Here is a 12446-nt window from a genome sequence, read left to right on the forward strand (position 1 = left end):
ATATTAATCCGTCAATGACACGGCTTGGGTGGGGTGATGCGTCATTCACGATGAGAGGCAGCTCTTTGAGTGACGGCGGGTCAGACGGAATGCCACCAGAGAATATGACTGGTTGTTAGGGCAGTTAAAGGGTTATTTAAGAAGCAAGCCAGGTGGGAAGAGCGCTTTCCATTTGCTGTCAAGCCCCAGCATATTCCAAACCTGCAGAGCATTGCGCAACTGGTCTGCATCTTATTTCTATGCCATGCAGAGCCTTCCATCCTGCAGTGAGACTGCGATAAACAACAGGAGCAATAATTGACTAATCAGAGTCACTATTAGAAACACCTGGCATGTTTCACAACTGCAGGTTCAGAACAAAAGAGCAAGGATTAAAAAGAGACAAGTGAGAGACAAGCTGGCATTATTAGCTAAGCCAAGTCAGAGTGGCATGTTGTGTGGTGGCAAGATGTGACACAAATGTGGGTCTCAAGGGTACATAATAACATGGGAGAAGGGAGGCACCCAACTACTGCTGGGCATCATCAGAAGTTCCACTAAAGCTCACAGAAGAAACCACATCTATCCATTACGTAAAATAACAGACGAAAGTTAAACTACTGTTCCAATGCAAATTTGTTATCTTGGCGGATTTTCACAGTTTCTGACACAATTGTTCATTTTGAATGTCGCAGACCTGCTCACAGCTGGGCTTCATTGAATGAAAATAAACCGCAAGCACACAACCACCTCTGCTTTAAGCGGACATCTGGACACCACGACAAAAAGGGACATGTCCCTTCTTGGCATGCTTACGGCTTTGAACCGACAACCCGCAAACTGCCGAACTGTCTTCACATAGTAGGCAATATTTTAGTAGTTATATTCTTGTACAAAGGAGGCAGTATTATAGTAGTTATATTCTTGTACATAGGAGCAGTATTATAGTAGTTATATTCTTGTACATAGGAGCAGTATTATAGTAGTTATATTCCTGTACATAGGAGCAGTATTATAGTAGTTATATTCCTGTACATAGGAGGCAGTATTATAGTAGTTATATTCTTGTACATAGGAGCAGTATTATAGTAGTTATATTCTTGTACATAGGAGGCAGTATTATAGTAGTTATATTCTTGTACATAAGAGGCAGTATTATAGTAGTTATATTCTTGTACATAGAAGGCAGTATTATAGTAGTTATATTCTTGTACATAGGAGCAGTATTATAGTAGTTATATTCTTGTACATAGGAGCAGTATTTTAGTAGTTATATTCTTGTACATAGGAGGCAGTATTATAGTAGTTATATTCTTGTACATAGGAGGCAGTATTATAGTAGTTATATTCTTGTACATAAGAGGCAGTATTATAGTAGTTATATTCTTGTACATAGTAGGCAGTATTTTAGTAGTTATATTCTTGTACATAGGAGGCAGTATTATAGTAGTTATATTCTTGTACATAGGAGGCAGTATTATAGTAGTTATATTCTTGTACATAGGAGCAGTATTATAGTAGTTATATTCTTGTACATAGTAGGCAGTATTATAGTAGTTATATTCTTATACATAGGAGGCAGTATTATAGTAGTTATATTCTTGTATATAGGAGCAGTATTATAGTAGTTATATTCTTGTACATAAGAGCAGTATTATAGTAGTTATATTCTTGTACATAGGAGGCAGTATTATAGTAGTTATATTCTTGTACATAGGAGGCAGTATTATAGTAGTTATATTCTTGTACATAGGAGCAGTATTATAGTAGTTATATTCTTGTACATAGGAGGCAGTATTATAGTAGTTATATTCTTGTACATAGGAGAAGTATTATAGTAGTTATATGCTTGTACATAGGAGCGGTGCTGGGCTCCTTCACAGTGGGCGTGGCTGGGCTCCAGAAACGTTAGTAACAGCCCCTTGGGCTCCTTACTTGCCTCATTTACATATATATAAAAAAAAAAGATTTGCCTAAATAAAAGCACTCAAAACAGCTATGGGGAATGTATATTGTGGACGTGCTAGCGGCAATCTAGCAGCGCATGTCCGCAGCTCTATAGGCAAAATCCAGGTGAAATAATCCCTTTAATACAAATGACAGGGAAATGCAACACACAAAATAACACAAACAAAATACAAAAGGGAAAGAAAACACTTAACTTTAAGTGGCTCTGGCAGCACCAGGAACTCAGCTGAGATCCACACACCAGCTATCCACAACTCAAACTGAAGCTATAAATCGCATAGCATAGTGGGAGAAACAACAATAAATAGAGAAGGTTAAACGACCATAATGGCCACACCTGGGGAAAGAAGGTGTGGCAAGCACCAGAAAAAACACAGACGTCATTTGATCCAAACAGAAAACATGTTAAATCAAACCACGTGTGGCCAGTCTTGCCGATCTCATGCAACCTGTCGCGGGAACGTTTGGCTTTCACCAAATGACTGGCACTCACGTCAGATGCCGGTATCCACATCCTCTTCTCTGGTCCATAACCCTTCCAGTGAACAAAATACTGAAGAGATCTACGGAGAACTCGAGAGTCAATAATCTTGGCGATCTGGAAATCCAAACTGCCGTCCACCATGACAGGAACTGGTGTCAAGGGGGATGACCCCAAAGGTTCAACATGTCTCGTCAACAAAGATTTGTGAAAGACATTATGAATTTTCAGAGCCTGAGGAAGTTCAAGACGAAAAGCTACAGGATTAGTAATAGCAGTGATCTTATATGGACCAATAGACCTTGGACCCAACTTCCAAGAAGGAACCTTCAACTTAATATTTTTAATATTTCTTGTGGACAGCCACACAGAATCACCCACTCTTAGGTCCGGACCATTCATACGTTTCCTGTCAGCCACACGTTTATACTTGTTGCCCATATTCATCAAGTTATTTAGAATTTTCCGCCATATAGTAGACAATGATGACGAAAAACGTTCCTCCTCAGGGATACCGGAAGTATCCGAACCAGAGAATGTGCCAAATTAAGGGTAATACCCATATGCCCCCAAAAATGGCGACTTAAGAGTGAACTCCTGTCTACGATTGTTTATGGCAAACTCTGCCAAAGACAAAAACGAGGACCATTCCTCCTGGTTCTCAGAGACAAAACATCTTAAGTAAGTCTCCAGACTCTGATTAGTGCGCTCCGTCTGTCCATTCGTCTGAGGATGAAAAGCAGAAGAAAAAGACAGTTGTGCCCCCAGCCAAGTACAGAACGCCTCCAGAATCTGGACACAAACTGAGTCCCACGATCCGAGACCACGTCAGAGGCAATGCCATGAAGTTTCACAATGTCGTCAACAAACACTTGCGCTAGTGTTTTAGCATTAGGTAGGCCAGGCAATGCTATAAAGTGCAACACTTTACTAAAAAGATCAACTACCACCACAATAACTGTCTTTTTAGACGAATTAGGCAGATCGGTTACAAAATCCATTGACAAGTGAGTCCATGGTCTGGACGGGATGGGCAATGGAAGTAGAGATCCGGAAGGTCAAGTATGTGTCCCCTTAGCGCGTGCACAGATACTACAGGCTGGCACATAGTCCTCAACACACTTACGCAACCCCAGCCACCAGAATCTACGAGAGATGAGGTCGGCAGTGGATCTACTCCCAGGGTGTCCCATAAGAACCGTAAAGTGATGCTCCTCAAACACCTTGTGACGCAATTCTGATGGAACAAACAATTTCCCAGAGGGGCAAGACTCCGGTGCGTCTCCCTGAGCCTCTAACACCTTCACCTCTAGGTCAGGGTATAGAGTGGATATCACCACCACCCCCTCCGCCAGTATCGGACTCGGATTTTCAAAATCAGCACCTCCAGGAAAACTACGTGACAAGGCATCTGCCTTGACGTTCTTAACCCCAGGACGATAAGTGACAATGAAATTGAATCTGGCCTGCCTCGGGTTTAGTTGTTTAGCCGACACCAGGTAAGCCATATTTTTTTTATCTGTTTACACTGTAATTGGATGAATCGCCCCTTCCAACTAATTATGCCACTTCTGAAAAGCCAACTTAATGGCCAGCAACTCTCTGTTACCCACATCGTAATTTCTCTCTGTGGCAGAGAGTTTTTTTTTAGAGAAAAAGGCACATGGGCGCCATTTACCAGGTGACAGGCCCTGCGATAAGACTGCTCCTACCCCCACCTCGGACGCATCAACTTCCACAATGAAAGGTTGTGATACATCCGGCTGCACCAATATAGGGGCAGAAGCAAAGCACTCCTTAACCGCAGAAAAGGCTCGCAACGCAGAATCAGACCACACTGAAACATCCGTCCCTTTCTTAGTAATGTCAGTTAAGGGTTTCACCACTGTCGAATAGTACTGAATACATTTTCAGTAATAGTTGGTAAACCCCAAAAACCGCATAAGAGCCTTCAGATTTTCGGGCCGATCCCAGTCCAATACAGCACAGACTTTCTCTGGATCCATTCGAAAACCTGAAGATGACAGCAGGTAGCCCAAAAAGTGCACCTCGTGTACAGCAAAAACACACTTCTCTAATTTTGCGTACAATTTATTAACTCTTAGGATCTGTGACACCTGTCTAATGTGATCCTGATGTGTCTCCACGTCTGGAGAATAAATTAGTATGTCATCCAAATACACGACAACAAACCTCCCCACAAGGTGATGAATAATGTCATTCACAAAATGCTGGAAAACCACAGGAGCATTGGTCAACCCAAAAGGCATGACCAGGTTCTCAAAGTGACCCTCTGGGGTATTAAAAGCCGTCTTCCATTCACCCCCTTCCTTGAACCTGACCAGATTATATGCTCCCCTTAAGTCCAACTTGGAGAACACCTTGGCATCAACAATCAGGAATCAAAGGAAGGGGCAGGGCTGTCTTTAACACGGGGCAAAAGGAGCAGCTGCCCCGGGCCCAGTTGCTCCTGAGGGGCCCAAGGCAGCTGCCTCTTGAGCCCTGCTGGCCACTGCCCACAAATTCAATGTGTCTCCACACATTCTATAATAGCGCTCTACTCTCTCTTAGCGCTATACCATCCCCCTACACCAGCACTACACTGTCCAGTGCTGGTGCGTTCCATCACACATAGACCCGCTCGGAGGCTTGACACGCACCCTTGTGCGCATGCGCACAGAGGGAAGTGCGCCCTTTAAATGCACGCCGCTCCTTCTCACTAGCGGCTCAGTACAGCAGCAGTGCGGACGCACGCTGTCAATTTTGGAGCACTTTGTCACCCACCACCCACCACCTACCACCTTACCTGCAACAAGCGGCACCAGGTATCTCCCTACACCACACCACCGTATTTCTGCATATTCTTTTCTTTTCCTCCCTCCTGCCTCATTATGTTGTCACATGTTCGCTGAACTTGGCATCCAATTGAATCAATAGACACTTAGTATGTTTTTATTTTTATTTCACCTCACTACTACCAACAGTTCATTATATATTTTTATATATATTTATATTGTTTGTATAATGTCACCTGCCTACCACTTACGGTTCATTTCACACATACCAGGTATTCCCCTATACTATACCCAGTCATCTAACCACTATTACCCTTCTTCCCTACTTTCCCTGGAGTCTTCAGAACTGTAAGGCCCCTTGCACACGCATGAGTATTTCGCAGGGGTGCAATGCATGATGTGAACACTTTGCACCCGCACTGAATCCTGACCCATTCATTTCAATGGGGCTGTGTACCTGAGCGATGTTTTTCACGCATCACTTGTGCGTTGTGTGAAAATCGCAGCATGTTCTATATTCTGCGTTTTTCACACAACGCAGGCCCTGTAGAAGTGAATGGGGCTGCGTGAAAATCACATCGCATCCGCAAGCAAGTGCGGATGCGATGTGAGTTTCACGGATGGTTGCTAAGGATATGATGTTAATAAATAGGGGTGAGCCATTTACTTTATTATTTTCCATTATAACATGGTTATAATGGAAAATAATTGTATTCTATAATACAGAATGCTAAGTAAAAGTCCATTAAGGGTTAAAAAAGAATTAAAAAAATTACTCTCCTCATCCACTTGATCACGCAGCCGGGATCCTCTTCTTTCTTCTTCTTGCAGGACCTGCAAAAGGACCTTTGTGGACATCATCGTGCTCACCACTGAACAACGCAACGCAATCGCAGACAAAACTGACTAAAATCGCGTGCGCATTTGCGTGGGTTTCCCACAATTCACCCGCATCGCATCCGGCCCTCACCCGCGACGCCTGTGTGAAAGAGGCCTAAGTATTTACAGTAATTCACTGTGGAGGGCGTGATTGCATGCTAGGATGTGGGAAGGCGGGATCCAGGGGGCCCAAGTAAATTCTTGCCCAGGGTCCAATCAATATTAAAGACGGCCCTGGGAAGGGGGTAAGGATCACAAACAGTAATACGATTGAGCACACGGAAATCCAGACATGGCCTAACAAAAACCCTGCTGTCACTGGAGATTTGGAAGTTCTTATGTGTCCTTTAGCCAAACTCTCGGTAATATACTCTCTCATGGCCGTTCTTTCGGGTCCAGAAAGGTTATACAACTAAATTTGGGCAACTTAGCTCCAGGAATAAGGTTGATAGGACAATCATATTCCCGATGTGGAGGTGAATCCTGGCATCCACTTTCAGAAAATACATCGTCAAAATCAGATATAAAAGAGGGTAATGTTTTAGTGGTTAAAGCAGAATCTGTCTAGCTTGCCAATCGATGGTTAGATTGTGCTTGCTTTTAACCACAGTAAACCTAGAACCAACGAAGCTGGGAGACCCTCCAACACAAAACACGAGATTAATTCCTGATGAAAGTCACCCACTCTTAATCGGGTGTCATGCACCATCTGAGACAAACACTTCTGAGTTAGAGGTGCAGAATCAATAGCAAAAATGCACTTGGAGACAACCCGTGCATACGGACGAACTGAGCATCAATCAGGTTCACCCCGGCCCCACTGTCGATAAACACCTCAATCCCCACAGTCTTGGACTCTAGCGCCACCTCAGCAGTCAAGAGAAATAGGGTACTACCAGTCAAAGACAAATGCACATTCTCTGACTCCCCTCTCACCCCTCCAAGAGTCAGATTGGAATTAGACGTCACCCTTTTTTTTTCTTTTTGATGCTGAATGCATGGATATACATCGATAAAGTGTCACTTTTGTCCGCAGAAAAAACACACTCCCTTCCTACGACTAATACGCTTAAAAGCATATCCAGGAGTAGCTCCCCCTAATTGCATGGGTTCGTCCCCAGACATAAACCTAGGAGTATCTTCACCCAAAGTGTCAGAGGAAGATGATATGTTTTGTGATAGTACGTTGTGAGAGTGGGGGCCCCTAGATCTCTCTCTCAGGCGTATATCAATGCCTACTGCAAGAGACATAGCGGCTTCCAGAGACTCAGGATTCTCATGAAAGTCCAAAGCGTCTTTCAACCTCCCTGATAATACCTGGCAGAACTTACTACGGAGAGCCGGATCGTTCTACTCAGTATCCATAGCCCACCTCCTAAACTCCGAGCAATAGATCTCAGCAGAACGCTCTCCCTGATGAAGGCCACGTATCTTGGTCTCGGCCAGGGAGGTCTGATCCGGGTCATCATAGATGAGACCCAGAGCTTTGAAAAATTCATCCACCGACCAGAGACACTGCGATCTGGTCGGCAGAGAAAAAGCCCATGACTGAGCGTCCCCTTTAAGCAACAAAATAACCACACCAACTCTCTGAATCTTATCCCAAGATGAATGTGGACGTAGCCTAAAATACAATTTGCGCGCTTACCTAATAAAAAGAAATTATCTGTCCGGGAGGGCAACTTTAGGTTTGAGACAGGCCTGGGAACCACCACTAGGACCAGCAGCCTGTGGTCTCTGAATCTGCGAGATGGTCGTGCCGAGGTCAGCTACCTCCAAAGACAGCCCCTGCAGCTGTCCAGCCAGTGCAGAAATAGGATCCATGGCTGTACTGAGACAACAAAAAAATGACGGTTTTGGCGGTTTATAATGTCATGTTCGGGTGTGGGAGGGAAACACCACACTGAACATAGGAAGGAAAAGGTTGAGGGAATAAGGCCTGGAAACTAGGGAAAGGAGATGGACACCTCCTAGTAAAACCCTAATCAAAGTCCTGACTAACTACCAGTATGAACAGACCCCAGAGGTAGGGGAGTTCATACACAGGAATACTTAATGCCCTAACACACCCTATAAGACCCTGGTACTAATGTCAGGACTGAGACAACCTGTTCCTCCAAAAGGAACGACGAACAGGAGTCACCCTCAGGCCTTAATACAAATGACAAGGAAATGCAACACACAAAATAACCCAAACAAAATACAAAAGGGAAAGAAAACACTTAACTTCAACTGGCTCTGGCAGCACCAGGAACTCAGCCGAGATCCACACAACAGCTATCCACAACTCAAACTGAAGCTATAAACCGCATAGCATAGTGGGAGAAACAACTATAAATAGAGAAGGTTAAATGACCCTAATGGCCACACCTGGGGAAAGAAGGTGCAGAAAGCACCAGAAACAACACAGACGTCATTTGATCCAAACAGAAAACATGTCAGATCAAACCACATGTTGCCAGTCTCACCGATCTCCTGCCACCTGTCGCGGGAATGTCCGTGACAATACCATATACTCACTTCCAGACAGCTGCTGGATTCTCAGACCTTTATAAAGATTCAACATCTAAAAACAACCAAATCCGAACGTATGCATTAATAAAGCGTGCCTGATAAACAGGTCCTTAAGTGATCAACTAAGTTTATATTCTCTCTCTTCCAACATGTAAATTATGAGATGCGCCTGTGACTTCATTTACTCATCTTAATTTCAATCACATTTTGCAAGATTCAAATCAGCTGTAATTATTTTACATTTTACAGTACACCCTATACTCATGTCGTGCATACGTACCGAGGTAATTATGGGGCAGGAAGCACAGCTATAGATTCACTTGAAAAAGACGCAGATTGGATTAACCATGGATGTACTTTACTTTAATTCAAACACAAATTAAAGCACTAATTTATGCATGTCATTGTGAGGACCTGGACATTTGCCTCAGCAGAGGTGGCTAAAGGTATTTTTAGGTCCTGAAGAACATTGTTTTCTATTAGGAATTTCAAAAATGCTCATATCTCCCCTTGTATAAAATTTCCTCCAGACTTTCCAAATCTCCAGCTGTTAACATTATGAAATGTCCATCTGGCCTACCAGTAGTGCAGTAATTAACCCAAGTATACTTTGGTTTTAGTAGTCTTTCTTCCATTATGGTGACCATAAATGGGCCAATTTTATGGCCTCATACAATGATGATTTAGAGCATTGGGCCATGCCAATGCTTGGAACCCCTTGATAAGGCACAAAATTGGACTTTTTACCTAGATACATCCAGAAGCATGTATGTATATATGTCCGAACATGGTACTTGGAAGCCTCCAGAAAACTGTCTATGACTGACGTTGGCACTTAGGCTTTCAGAATACCATCTATAGCTACCTTGGTACTCTGATGCCTCCAGGTGACTGTCCATGGCTGATCTTGGTGCTTAGAGACCTTCAAAAGACTGTCTATGGCTGCACTTTATACTTAGAGGCTTTCAGAAGACTGTATATGACTGTACTTGTTATGTGGAAGCCTTCATAAGATTATATACAGCTGAGCTTGATACCTAGATGCCTCCAGAAGACTATGTCAGTTCTCGGTATTTGTAAGTAAGCCTGTCTACATGTTGTCAATACTTTGAGGCCTCCAGGAGACTGTCCATGGCTGTTCTTGGTATTTGGAAGCCTTCCGAGGATTATGTATAGCTGACCCTGGTATTTGAATCACTCTTGACTGTCTATGGGTACCCATGGTACTTGGAGGCCTCACGTTCATTAGTCACGTATACACTAATTATTACAACAAAGATATTTACATGACAAAAGAACCAAATACTAAAGACATAAGACAAATTGGCATTTTACATAATTCATATCATTCTTCACCAAATACGGCTAGTTGTACTGTCTTTAAAGGGTAAATGGTGGCCCTCTAGCTACAAAATTGAAGAAACCCCTTAGTTGGTGACCAGAAGCACAGCCTGGATCTTCTAAACCCCAGTACAAAAGCTTTACCTTGGCCATAACCAACAGTGGCATTCGAGAGAGCGGGTGAGACTGCAACCTTTGAACCCTTAATTACAACCTCTCTCTTAATGAGTGCTTCTTCTTAAAGGTCTACTCTAAATCAGGCTTTTCTGCGCATCTTCACTGTTCACCTATATGGAAAGAATCTTTAGGCTGACCAGGCACAATTGTAGACCGTACTGTTGGTTAAAGGCTCGGACAGTTATTTTATGTTTGAGGCATATCTTTATGTGACTCTAAAGGTCACCACTGCTACATTCCGCTACACGATCTCCCTGGTCCTACAAGTCTTCTGCCTTGGGAGAACCGATGATTCTGCTCTTTTCTTCAAACAATACATCAAAGCCCTTTACATCTCCTGCCGCCTCCAACTCAAAAGTAGCTCTCAGATCCACACATTCCTCGAACTGGAGCCTACAAAAATGCTTGTACATGTCCTCATCATCTCCCGCTTAGACTACTGTATCATCCTCCTCTGTGGCTCCTAGCACTCTCCCACCCCTCTAATCTATCCTCAACTTCTTTAGCCTACATCTTTTCTCTCCTCAACATCTCTCTTCTCTCTGCCAATCCCTTCACTGGCTCCCCATTGCCCAGAGAATCCAGTACAAAACACTAACTATGACATACAAGGCCGTCCACAACCTGTCCCCTCCATACATCTGATTTCCCGATACCTTCCCATACAATCTCCAATTCTCACAAGACCACCTTCTCTACTCTACTCTTATCTGTTCTTCCCAAAATCGTCTCCAAGCTTTCTCCTGTGCCTGAAAAACCTCCTCTTCAGACAACCCTACAATCAACAGTAACCATTCTGCCACCTACTGAATCCTGCCCCCATCCTTGTAGATTGTAATCCCTCGTGGACAGGTCCTCTCGTCTACTTTACCACCTTATAACTTATCTTGTTCATTCTTACTGTACTCGTTTTATGTATGTACACCCCTCTTCTATACAGCCATTTTTTATGGGGCTGTATCGAGTCATTTTGCAGCTCAGAAACTGATGAACTCTGCCCGGCTCCATTTGTATCGAGGAAAGACAAGAAGGCAAATTATGACAGTGACAATTTTTTTTTTTTTTTTTTACTTATAACAGCATAATAATTATTTCAAGCAAATCAAAGTGCAGAGTAAATAGGGTGAAGACAATGGATGTGTTTTCAACACCCTGTGGCCAGATTTACAGGGCAATTTGCAACCTATCAATCCTCAATCAAAGAGCAGTTAAGATGTTTAACCAGCATCACTACACCTAAGCCCGGGATAAATGGCATGTTGCATCTATAATATCTGCCGGATGAAGGATAGCACAGAGTTAATGATGCAGCTGCTTCTATCTGAATCACAGAGGCTAATGGAACTGTTAACCATCCAGCACCCATTGCTCGTGAATCCCTTCGCTTTCTATAAAAAGTGCAACTAGGGAATGCAAGAAGGATAAGAGGGTCGGTTGAAGACATTCTAGAACGTTCAGACGAAATGTGTTCTGGCCAAACAAAATTGACAAATCTGAAATTCTATGCTAAATCTACAGAAGCAAAGAGAAATCAGTAGCTGCCACATACCCCTGGACCCATGTATTTTGAGGTAAAAAGAGAATTCGACAGAAAATTCCAACCTTCTGTATTACTTCCAACCCCCAACAGCACATATTAAATAAGGGTCAAGAAGAACTAGAGACACTAGGTTTTAGAAAAACATGGCTGATTTTTTTTTCTGAGAACAGCGTCACACCTTTCCACAGGTTGTGAGTGGTATTACAGCTCAGCTCCATTCTCTTCAAGGACCCCATGCTGCAATATTAGGCACAAGGCATTGAGATGTGGTTTGTTGCAGATAACAGCGTTATCTCCATTTGTTGTAAGTTGGGTGGTAGTCATTGCCCCTTGACGAGAGGTTGACCATATGGTTTTTCAACAAGTTGACAGAAGGTCTAGAAAGATCCGGGCCCCCATAATCATGAGGTGGGATCATTTATATTGTCCATTCCTTGTATAGTAGGTTCAGAAATCCTTAAAATGACTAAATCCTAAACCCTGTAACCCCACCGATAAGACAAAAGAAGAGATCCGGCATATAGAAGAGTCACCACAACAAGGGATGGAGGGAGGGGAGTTATCACATAGCACACCAAATTGTCACATTCTTAACAGCCCTTGCAAATAGCATATTCAAACGGTCTATAGCACTTTATGGAATCTGGAGACAGAGTTGGCACGCCATTGTTCTTCGAGAAAAAAAAAATCTGCATTTTAACAGCTACCATATAATTTGTGAGATGCATTTTGAGATGATCTGAAAACTGCAGCAGGAGCCTCCATCAGTCAG

General features: G+C 43.1%; 1 protein-coding gene across 3 annotated transcripts in view; it reads right to left on the reverse strand.

Annotated features, from left to right (window-relative positions):
• ZNF536 (zinc finger protein 536) overlaps positions 1 to 12446 on the reverse strand; it is a 569889-nt gene that overhangs the window by 492872 nt on the left and 64571 nt on the right. The window lies entirely within an intron of this gene.

The sequence above is a fragment of the Bufo bufo genome, chromosome 10 (assembly GCF_905171765.1).
Source record: "Bufo bufo chromosome 10, aBufBuf1.1, whole genome shotgun sequence".
Taxonomy (NCBI): domain Eukaryota; kingdom Metazoa; phylum Chordata; class Amphibia; order Anura; family Bufonidae; genus Bufo; species Bufo bufo.